General features: G+C 39.2%; 1 pseudogene; it reads left to right on the top strand.

Annotated features, from left to right (window-relative positions):
* Positions 1–10,342: 10,342 nt before the first annotated feature.
* LOC113243212 (elongation factor 1-alpha 1-like) lies at positions 10,343–11,858 on the top strand (annotated as a pseudogene).
* Positions 11,859–12,368: the final 510 nt, after the last annotated feature.

The following is a 12,368-nucleotide window of genomic DNA, read 5'->3' as shown; positions in this document are numbered from 1 at the left end:
AATAAATAAATAAATCTTTTTTTAAAATTTGGTTGTTAGAGGTTTGCTTTCAGACGTTGTGATAGCTACTACTCAACTTAATTGTAGAAAGGCTGTAGTCATTCCCAACAGCTGCCTATGAGAGTTCTCATTTCCCCATATCCTGAACAACATTGTATACTACCTATGTTTGTTTTTGAAATTTTATAAGTGTACATGTGGTATATGTCATTTGCTTCTGTTATCAATTTATTGCCTCAGCTCCGAATGCACGCTTCAATATATGTTCTGTGATAAACAAAGGGATTAGGATATTTCTCTCTCATAGTGAGCACAACAGTTTTACTAGAAGAGCGCGCCAGAGGGACATTTAGGAACAACAGGTCGGACTTTGAGAACTCCCCCATCCCCGATCAACAAAAACAATAAATCAAGCATACAAAAACAATGATTTACAATGATTGTCAATTCCCACAATGTGAACAGTTCCATCCTGGTCAATTTCTAGCTACCAAAGTGGTATCAGTAAAGGTGGAACTGGAAAGGGATGTGCAGTAGTACATAATGATACAGCATTTCTGCCATACGGACACTATAAACATAATTTCAAGAGCATAGATAATAAAATAATAAGAAAGTGATGCATTTGACTATTTGCTATCTTATTTTTTAATTTATTTAATTATGGTTACATAATTTTAAAATAATGGTTGTGCTTAACACAAGTCTCAAATTTTCTGAGAATCTGCCAGTAAGAATTAGGTCCTGCACACCACCGCATCCATCTACCGCTACTCAATACTCTGATGCACCCAGGTACCCAGGCGCGCGCGCGCACACACACACACACCCCCACCCTCTGCGATATTTGTTCCCAGCGCTGCTCCAAGTCCTGGGGCACCTCAGCGGCCACCATCGACAACACCCCGCCTTACCGACACCAGTACTGGACCCGTAACCAACAACCCCAACCCGAAGTGCTCCACACTGCAAGGCTGGCGTGAGCCTACGATTGCGCACTGGGAGACCGACTACAACTACCAGACACTCCTGAGGCAGGGTCGTCCAATGGCCCTTGGGTTTCCTAGTCTCCAGCTTTTCCGACACTGGACTACATTTCCCATAGGCCACCGGGCCCGAATGATCGTGAGTCTCTGAGGTCCGCCAGAACATCCTCGTCGTTCTTGGGTTGAGCGTGTGAGCAGAAATAAACTCAGAATGAGAAGACAACTGAGAAGAAATTGACTCTGAAGCACAGAGGGCTTTAGGAACTCTGACCCCGGTTGACAGTGGGGGTAGGAGGAGAGAGGCGCTGGAGTTGAACACGAGTGGCTTAGGGAGGTGATGGTGTGACAGACTCGAGGGGGAGGATGGGCAAAATAGGGTCAGGGTGTCTCCCTGGCTGCGCGTGATGGAGTGACAGGTGTGGGACAGAGCCAGAGTGTGTTTCCATGTCGGTGAGGCAAACACTTGATGTAGGAGTTGTGTGTGAGCATTGTGCAAGTGATAGACTCAAGAGCGTGTCTCACTGTGTGAAAGGTGGTGTTGCACTTGCATGGCTGCACACGATAGGACAAAGATGTCCTATGATGGATGGTGTGGTGTGTGTGTGCATTCAAATAATTTAGCTTTTCAAAAATGGCCGGGTGGGGGTGGGAACAGCCCTTAGAGAGAGAAGAGGAGAGTCACATTGGGAAAAGATCCCTCACCTACTCCAGGATTTTTATTTAGGAGTGAAGCAAAATGATATCTGCCATTTGCTTTTAATGGTTCATCAGAGATAGATAGATAGATAGATAGATACATAAATAGATACCAAAAACAACCACAAAGTATTCACCTCCGTCTATCCCTTTGTTACTGCCCTTCCACACAGACAATTTAGACTTGTGACTTGCTCTGGCCAATGGGACAAGTTAGCAAACATAACTTGAGCAGAGGCATGAAAAGCACTTGTTTATTGATAGTTGCCCTTTCTTGGTGCCCTTTGGATCCTTGCCAATCCCAGATGAAAAAAAGTCCTGTCTAGCCTGCTGGAGGATGAGAGGCCATGTGAAGGAGAACTGAGGCCAAGATGACAGTCACCCAACTAACAGTCTTGAGTTTAGACCATCTTAGATCATCCAACCACTATCCAATCCACCAGATGACCATAGACACATGATAGATCCTAAGAGAGATGGATCAAGTCGACCCATACCAGAAGATAAAATGCTTGTTGTGTTAAGCCACTAAGTTTTGTTTGTAATTTGTTATGCATCAAAAGCTAACTGATACAGAAACACAGATAAACAAATATGACAAATGTTAATAATTTTGATCTAGATGGCAGATATAAAAACAATCATTGAACTAATAATATTTTAAAACCTTTGCACCTTTAAATTTTTTCACAATAAAATTTAGGAAAATAACCTTTTTTTATGATATCATGATTCATGATATTAGGGCACTAATTAATAATAAAACATATAAAAGTAAAAATCTCACTGGAAATAAATAATAAAACGTGTATAAATCACTTACAAAGCAAGTATGAAGGGTGAAAGACAAAAATAGCATGATTAATTTAAAATACAATAATTAGTGAAGGAATACATAAAAAGATGTAAAATGTGTCATCAAAAACAAAATGTTGGGGGTGTGAAGTAAAAATATAAAGCTTCGTAATGTGTTCAAAATTAAGTTACTATCAACTTAAAAGAGACTGTTATATACATATAAGATGTTATATGTGGCCCTCATGGTAACCACAAAGAAAAAACAGTAAATATGCAAAAGAAAAAGAAAAAGGAATGTAAACATAACACTGAAGAAAACAATCAAACCAAAAGAAAATAGAGAAAAAGAAGAAAGGAACCGAGAAAAACTACAGAAACAGCCAAAAAACAACAAAATGGCAGTAAGTATATATCTATCAATAATTATTTTAAGTGTAAATGGATAAAATTCTCCAATCAAAAAACACAGAGTAGCCAAGTGGATTTAAAAAAACAAAAACCAAGACCCTTCCAAATGCTGCCTTCAAGGGACTCATTTCAAACTTAAAGATACAATACACTGAAAGTGAAGGGATAGAAAAAGATATACCATGCCAACGAAAATGAAAAGAAAGCTCGGGTAGCAATACTTACATCAGACAAAATGACTTAAACAGAGACTAACAAAAGACAAAGAAGAGCATTACTTGATGATAAAGGGGTCAATCTAACAAAAGGATTTACAAATATTTATGCATCCAATATAGGAGCACGTAAATATATAAAGTAAATGTTAACAGGAATAAATGAAGAAATAGACAACAATATAATAGTAGTAGAGGAATTTAATACCCCCACTTACATCAATGCATAGATCATCCAGATAGAAAATCAACAAGGAAACATTGGCCTTAAACAACACATTAAACTAGATAGACTTCATAGATACATACATAACATTTCATCCCAAAACAGAAGAATACACATTCTTTTCAAGTCCACATGGAACATTCTCCAGGATAGATCATGTCAGGGCACAAAACAAGTCTCAATAAATTTAAGAAAATGGAAATCATATCAAACATCTTTTCTGACCACAATGGTATGAATTTATTTTATTTTCTTAAGTAGGCTCCATGCCCATTGTGGGGGTCAAACTCACAACCCTGAGATCAAGAGTTGCATATTCTACTGACTGAGCCAGCCAGGTGCACTTGACCACAACGGTATGAAACGAGAAGTCAAATTCAAGGAAAAAGACTGGAAAAAACCCAAACACATGGAGACTAAACAACATGCTATTAGACAACCAATGTATCAACAAAGAAATCAAACAGGAAATTTTTAAAGATTTTATTTATGGGCTGCCTGGGTGGCTCAGTTGTTTAAGCGTTGGCCTTTGGCTCAGATCATGATTCCAGAGTCCTGGGATCAAGTCCCACAGTGGGCTCCCTGCTCAAGTGAGGGGTCTGCTTCTCCCCCTCCTACTACCCTTTCCCCCTGCTCATGTTCTCTCACTCTCTCTCGCTCTCTCTCTCTATTTGAGAGAGAGAGCGAGAGAGAGGGAGAGTTCAGAGGAAGAGTGAGAGGTAGAAGCAGACTCCCTGCTGAGCAGAGAGTCTGATGTGAGACTCAATCCCAGGATCCTGAAATCATGACCTGAGCTGAAGGCAGATGCTTAATCAACTGAGCCACCCAGGAACCCCTCAAAGAGGAAATTTAAAAATTTGCTGAGACAAATGAAAACAGAAAAAAATGTTTCAAAATCTTTGTGATGAAGCAAAAGTAGTTCTAAGAGGGAAGTTCATAGTAATACAAACCTACCTCAAGAAACAAGAAAAATCTCAAAAAAGCAATCTAACCCTACACCTAAAGGACTAGGTAAAAAAGAAAAAAACAAAGCCTAGAGTTAAGAGAAGGAAGGAAATAATAAAGATCAGAGTGGAAATAAGTGAAAAAGAAAAGACCAAGAAACTAAGAGCTAGTTCTTGAAAAGATAAACGAAATGAACAAACCAATCATAGATTCATCAGGAAAAAAAGAAAGCCCAAATAAATAAAATCAGAAATGAAAGAGGAAAAATTACAACCAATACTACAGAAATACAAAGGGTCATAAGAAAATGCTATGAACAATTATATGCCAACAAGTTAGACAACCTAGAAAAAAATGGATAAATTCCTAGAAGCATACAGTCTGAAGAATCATGAAGAAATAGAAAATATGAATAGACCAGGGGCACCTGGGTGGCTCAGTCAGTTAGGCATCTGCCTTCAGCTCAGGTCATGAACCCAGGGTCCTGGGATTGAGTCCCACATTGGGCTTCCTGCTCCGTGGGGAGCCTGCTTCTCCCTCTTCTCCCCGCTTGTGCTCTCTCTTGCTAGCTCTGTCACTATTTCTGTCTCTCTCTGTCAAATAAATAAATAATATCTTTTAAAAAAAAGAAAATATGAAAAGACCCATTACCAGTAGTGAAAATGAATCAGTAATTTAAAAAAAAAATCCCAACAAACAAAAGTCCAGGTCCAGATGACTTCACAGGTGAATTCTACCAAACATCTAAAGAAAAGTTAATACCTATCCTTCTCAAATTATTCCAAAAAATTGAAGATGAAATACTTCCAAACTCATTTTACAAAGCCAGCATTACCCTGATACCAAAAACAAAGACACTATCCAAAAAAAAGACCAATATCCTTGATGAACATAGATGTAAAAATTCTCAACAAAATATTAGCAAACTGGGGGCGCCTGGGTGGCACAGCGGTTAAGCGTCTGCCTTCGGCTCAGGGCGTGATCCCAGCATTATGGGATCGAGCCCCACATCAGACTCCTCTGCTATGAGCCTGCTTCTTCCTCTCCCACTCCCCCTGCTTGTCTCTCTCTCACTGGCTGTCTCTCTGTCAAATAAATAAAATCTTTAAAAAAAAATATTAGCAACCTGAATTCAACAATGTATTAAAAGGATCATACACCATGGCCAAGTGGGATTTATTCCAGGGATGAAAGAATGGTTTAACATCTGCAAATTAATTGATCTGATACACCATGTTAACAAAATGAAAGATAAAAATCATATGAACATCTCAATAGATAGATACAGGAAAAGCATGTGACAAAATTCAACATCAATTATAACAAAAATTCTCAAAAAAGTGGATATAGAATGAATGTACCTCAACAGAATAAAGGCCATATATGACAAACCCACAACTAACATTAAACTCAATGGTGAAGAGCTGAAAGCTTTTACTCTAAGATCAGGAACAAGACAAGGATGCCCACTCTCACCAGTTTTATTCAACATAGTACTGAAGTCCTAACTACAGCAATTAGGCAAGCAAAAGACATAAAAGTCATCTAAATTGGAATGAAGAAGTAAAACTGTGACTATTTCCAGATGACATGATAATATATAGAGAAAACGCAAAAGACTCTACAAAAGAAAAGATTAGGACTAATAAATTCAGTAAAGTTGTGAGATACAAAATTAATATGTAGAAATATGCTGCATTTCTATACACTAATAATGAACTATCAAAAAGAGAAATTAAGAAAATAATCCCATTTACAATTGTATCAAAAAATAAATGCCTAGGAATAAATTTAACCAAGGAGATGGAAGACCCGTACTTTGAAAACTATAAGACATTGATGAAAGAAATTGAAAACAACACAAATAAATGAAAAGATATACCATGTTCATAGATTAGAAGAACTGATATTGTTAAAAATGTCCATACTATTCAAAGCAACCTATAGATTCAATGCAATTCCTATTGAAATACTAATGGCATTCTTCACAGAACTAGAACAAATAATCCTAAAATTTGTATGGAACCACAAAAGACCCTGAATAGCCAAAGAAATCTTGAGAAAGAACAAAGGTGGAGATATCCCACTCCCTGATTTCAAACTATACTACAAAGTTATAGTAATCAAAACAGTGCGGTACTGGCACAAAAACAAGCCATAGATCGATGGATCAGAATAGAGACCCCAGAAATAAATCCACACTTAAATGGTCAATTAATCTATGACAAATGAGGCAAGAACATACAGTGCAAGGGGTTCAGGGGAATGGTCTCTTCAACAAATGGCATTGGGAAAACTGGACTGTTACATCCAAAAGAATGAAACTAGACCACTTTCTTACACCATATACTAAAATAAACTCAAAGATGTAACTTATATGTAAGACCTGTAACCATAAAACTCCTAGAAGAAAACACACAGTAAGCTCTTTGACATCAGTCTAAGCAATATTTTCTGGATGTTTCTTCATGTAAGGGCAACAAAAGCAAAAATAAACAAATGGGACTATATCAAACTAAAAAGCTTTTGCACAGTGAAGGAAACCATCAACAAAATGAAAAACCAACCTACTAAATGGGAAAAGATACTTGGAAATGATATATCCAAGAAGGAGTTGATATTCAAAATATACAAAGAACTCATACAACTCAATGCAAAAAACAAACAACCTGATAAAAAATGGGTGGAGGACCTGAATAGACATTCTTCCAGAGAAGACATCCAGATGGCCAACCCACACATCAAAAGATCGTCAACATCACTCATCATCAGGGGAATGCAAATCAAATCCACAATAAGATACCACATCACACCTGTCAGAATGGCTAGTATCATAAAGACAAGCAATAAATAGCAAGTGTTGGTAAGGATGTGGAGAAAAGGGAACTCTCATGCACTATTGGTAGTAATATTAAATTAATGTAAATTTGTGCCGCCACTATGAAAAACAGTGTGAAGTTTCCTCAAAAAATTTAAAAAACCAGAATTACCATACAATTACAGAAAAAAGAATTACCACACAATCCAACAATTCCACTTCTGGGTATTTATCCAAAGAAAACAAAAACACTAAGTTGGAAAGATATATGTACCCCCAAGTTAATTGCAGCATTATTTACAATAGCCAAGATATGGAAGCATCTAAGTGTCCATCGATGGATAAATGGCTAAAGAAGATGTGGTATATGGAATGGAATATTACTCAACTGTGAAAAAAGAGAAATCTTGCTATTTGCGACAACATGATGGACCTGCAGGGTAGTATGCTATGTGAAATAAGTCAGACAGAAAATGACAAATACCATATGATTTCACTTATATGTAGAATCCAAAAACAAAACGAACAAAACAGAAAAAAATTTGTAGATACAGAGAACAAACTGGTGGTTGCCATAGGGTGGGGGGGGAGAGAAATAGATGAAAGAGATTAAGAATTGTGTACAAACTTCCAGTTATAAAATAAGTCAAAGGAATGTAATGTACAGTACTGAGAATATAATCAATAATATTATAATAACTTCGGTGACAGAAGGTAACTAAACTTACTGTGGTGAACATTTCATAATATATAAAAATATTGAATCACTATCTTGTACACCTAAAATCAATATAATATTGTATGTCAATTATAATTCAATTAAAAAACATTAAAACTAAATTATCTAAAAATAAATATAATGGAAGATATGCAAGGCCTACAGTAAATGTTAAAAAATTGAAAAATTGAAGGCATAAATAAATGAAGAAATATATCCTTTCATGGATTGGAAGACTCTGTATTGTTAGCCTGTCAATTCTCCCCCAAATGAATCTATAGATTCAATACAATCCAATAATAATCCCAGCCTGCTTTTTAAAATATAAGTCGACAGGATAATTCTAAAATTTATACAGAAAGGCTTAGAGTAGCCCTGACAATCTTGAAGAAAAAGGAGGAGGACTTAACACCACTTTATTTCGAGATTTATTCTAAAGTTACACTAATAAAGCCAGTATGGTAAAGACCTAAGGATAAACAAGTGTATCGATGGAATAAACCATATAACAATGAATATGTCCTGGTAGCAACCAAACAGAACCAATACTGGCTACAGAGTTGTGCAATGTCCTGTAGGTCCCCTGCACTGTCTGGTGAAAACTCTTTCGTTGCTGGGTTTTGAGGAGGCCCAGAGTAGTTGGTGAGGAGCTAAGCTGGACAGAGTTGGGGGGGTGGGGGAGCACTGGACTGCCTGCCTAAGAGCTGCAGGGTCTCCAAGGAGACCAGCCAGGGTAGAGTGAACATGGCCAGAGAAGTCGGGAAGAGGTGAGAGTAGACTGGCCAGATAGAGCACATAAAAATACAGGACACTGGGCTACCTGGCTGGCTCAGTTGGTAGAGCGTGCGACTCTTAATCTTGGGATTGTAAGTTTGAGTCCCACGTTGGGGGTAGAGATTACTTAAAAAAAACCAAAATCTTAAAAAAAAATACAGGATGCCTGGTAAAACTTGAAATTCAGATAATTAGTGTAAGTACATACCATAAAATATTTGGGACATACTTCTACTAAAAATTACCTGCTGTTTACCAGAAATTCAAACTTAAATTTGCATCCTATATTTTATCTGGCAACCTCAGCAGGGGGCAGTGGAATGGACTCAGGAAAGAAGGGCCAGGAAACGAGAGGCAAGGGAAGAGGGGAACTGGGAGGTCAGCTTGGAGAGAGTTGGAACCTGGAGGAAAGCAAAGAGAAAGAGATAGGGGACGTAGGGAGAGTGAGGGACTCTATGATGGGAGAGAGGTGGAAGCACAGAAAAAGGGCAGGCAATGGAGATCCTTGGAAAAGGCAGAGAAGTTTGGAATACAGAGGGATATTTGTACATTCAGAAGGCTGTGGATAGAAATGGAGGAATCCAGGGGCCTGGGGAGACACTTCTGAGTGTTCTTGCTGGCATGCACCTGAGATCTTCTGGTCCCTCCCCACACCAGGGCAGACTGTGGGTGGGTGTATACACCGGTGTGGCCAGAACATGGCCAAGTCCTCTCTGAAGTTCAGCCATATCTCCTACAATGAGAACCTATTCCTGGAGACCCCCGTCTCTTTAGTTCTCAGAAACCTGGAAGATCAAAGAAGGCAGGGCTCCCAGAGTGCAGCAACTCCTGCCCTTCCCCCCAGCTGAAGGGAGCAAAAGAACTCAGGGAAGAGGAAAGTTTCTCTTAAGGACACACAGTAAATGCAGGGTAGAGCCTGGTCTCTTGTCCCACACCTGCTCACCTTCCAACAATTCCTCCCACTTTGATTGCCTACCCCTGACCTCAAACACCCCTTTAGATGGTCCTAAAATTTGCTCTTATCTAATCCCCAAGTCCTGCTACTCCTGGCTGTGGATCTCTTCCGAGAAGTTTCTGATTGTCTTCCACTTTGTTATGAAACAATCCTCCTCCCACACCTGCCACATCTGTGTGTGGCTTTCCACAGTCACCATATACAGTTGTTCATGTTGGACACTGCACAAGAGCACTATACCTAGGGAGGTGCCATTCATGTCACAGACATCTTTATTATTTTGAAAAATTTTGTAAATATTTGTGTATTGTGTTATTCTTTTGCCAACTGCAAAGTAAATTATTTATAATTTATTGCAATCATGTTCCAGCAGATGGCAGCAAAGTGTCTTGGTCTAACGTGGTTGGTAGCTACCATTCCTCTTCCACTTACAGAGAAATCAGTTTGGAAATCTAAGGACACATGTAATCTGAATTTATTATGGTGATCATTTTGCAACATATACAAATATTGCATCATTATGTTTTACACCTGCAACTAATATAATGTATGTCAATTATACCTCAAAAAAAGAACAAAAATAAATTAAAACAAATTTTTAAAAATACTCACAAAAGAGAAAGAAAATGGGAAGACCTTATTGATCTCATATTATCTAAAATAGCCTGTGCTTCTGAACAAGGATTTGCTTTTCACTTGATGTGCATGGCATCTTTAAAATAAAAAAAAATCCCCTTTCTTCCACAATGGGTTTGCCCCCAGAACACAGGTGTCATGAAAACCACCACTAAATTTAAACTGAAATGGGAAAGGAAAAGACTCTTATCAACATCAGTGTCATTGGACACCTGGATTCGAGCAAGTCTATCACTACTGGTCATCTGATCTACAAATGTGGTAGGATCAACAAAAGAACTATTGAAAATTTTGAAAAGGAGGCTGCTGGGATGGGAAAGGGCTCCTTCAAGTATGCCTACGTCTTGGATAAACTGAAAGCTGAATGTGAATGCGAACCACTGGTATCTCCCTGTGGAAATTCCAGACCAGAAAGTAATGTGTGATCATCACTGATGCCCCAGGACAATGAGACTTTATCCAAAACATGATTACAGATATATCTCAGGCTGACTGTGCTGTCCTGATTGTTGCTGCTGGTAATGGTGAATTTGAAGCAGGTGTTTCCAAGAATGGCCAGACCCATGAGTATGCCGTTCTGGCTTACACGCTGGGTTTGAATCTACTAATAGTCGGTGTTAACAAAATGGATTCCACTGAGCCACCCCACAGCCAGAAGAGATACAAGGAAATCATTAAGGAAGTCAGCACCTATATTAAGAAAATTGGCTACAACCTCAACACAGTAGCATTTGTGCCAAATTCTGATTGGAATGGTGACAATGTGCTGGAGCCAAGTGCTAAGTGGCTCAAGGGATGGAAAGTCACCCATAAAGATGGCAATGCCATTGAAACCATGCTGCTCGAAGCTCTGGATTGCATTCTGCCTCAACTCCTCCAACTGACAAGCCCTTTTATCTGCCCCTCCAGGACATCTACAAAATTGGTGGTATTGGTACTGTCCCTGTGGGCCAAATGCAGACCAGTGTTCTTAAACCCAACATTGTGGTCACCTTTGCTCCAGTCACTGTTACAAATGAAGTCAAGTGCATTAAAATGCACCATGAAGCTTTGAGTGAGGCTCTTTCTGGGAACAATGTGGGCTTCAATGTCAGTAACATATCTGTCAAAGATGTTCGTAGTGGCCTTGTGGCTGGTGGCAGCAAAAATGACCCGCCAACGGAAGCAGCTGGCTTCACAGCTCAGGTGATTATCCTGAACCATCCAGGCCCATCAGTGCTGGATATGCACCTGTGCTGGATTGTCACACAGTTCACATTGCTCGCAAATTTGTTGAGTTGAAGAAGAAGACTGATCGTCGTTCTGGGAAAAAGCTGGAAAATGGTCCCAAGTTCTTGAAATCTGGTGATGCTGCCATCGCTGACACGGTTCCTGGCAAGCCTGTGCTTGTTGAGAGCTTCTCTGACTATCCTTCTCTGGGCCGTTTTGCTGTTCATGACATGAGGTAGACTGTTCTGCGGGTGTCATCAAAGCAGTGGCCAAGAAGGCAGCTGGCGCCGGTAAGGTCATCGAGTCTGCCCAGAAAGCTCAGAAGGCTAAATGAATATTATCCCCAATACCTGCCACCCCCGTCTTAATCAGTGGTAGAAGAACGGTCTCAGGACTGTTTGTGTCAGTTGGCCATTTAAGTTTAATAGCAGAAGACTGGTAAATGATAACAATGCATCGTAAAACCTTCAGAAGGAAAGGAGAATGTTTTGCGGGCCATTTGATTTTTTGTGTGTATGACAGTTTTAAGTCATTAGGGTTTTTTAAAGATTTATTTATTTATTTTAGAGAAGGGGGAGGGACCGAGAGAGAGGGAAAAGGGGAGGAGCAGATTCCCCTCTGAGCGTAGAGCCCGTTTAGGAGCTCAATCTCACAACCCTGAGATCACCACCCCAGCGGAAATAAAGAGTCAGAGGCACCCCTTAAGTTATTAGTTTTTTAAATCAGTACTTTTTTTATGAAGCAATTTTTATTTTTTAAAAGATTTTATTTTTTTATTTGAGAGAGAGAGAACACAAGTGGGAGGGGGAGAGGGAGAGGGAGACTCTCCTTGCTGAGGGCAGAGCCCAACCCAGAGCTCAATCTCATGACCCTGAGATCACCACCTGAGCTGAAACCAAGGGTCTGATGCTCAACCGACTGAGCCATCCAAGCACCCCTAGGATCAGTATCTTTTTTTTTTTTAAGATTTTATTTATTTGACAC

Source organism: Ursus arctos, unplaced genomic scaffold, assembly GCF_023065955.2.
Source record: "Ursus arctos isolate Adak ecotype North America unplaced genomic scaffold, UrsArc2.0 scaffold_19, whole genome shotgun sequence".
Lineage (NCBI taxonomy): Eukaryota > Metazoa > Chordata > Mammalia > Carnivora > Ursidae > Ursus > Ursus arctos.
Note: the sequence above shows the minus strand (reverse complement) of the source record. Positions and strands in the feature narration are given on the sequence as shown.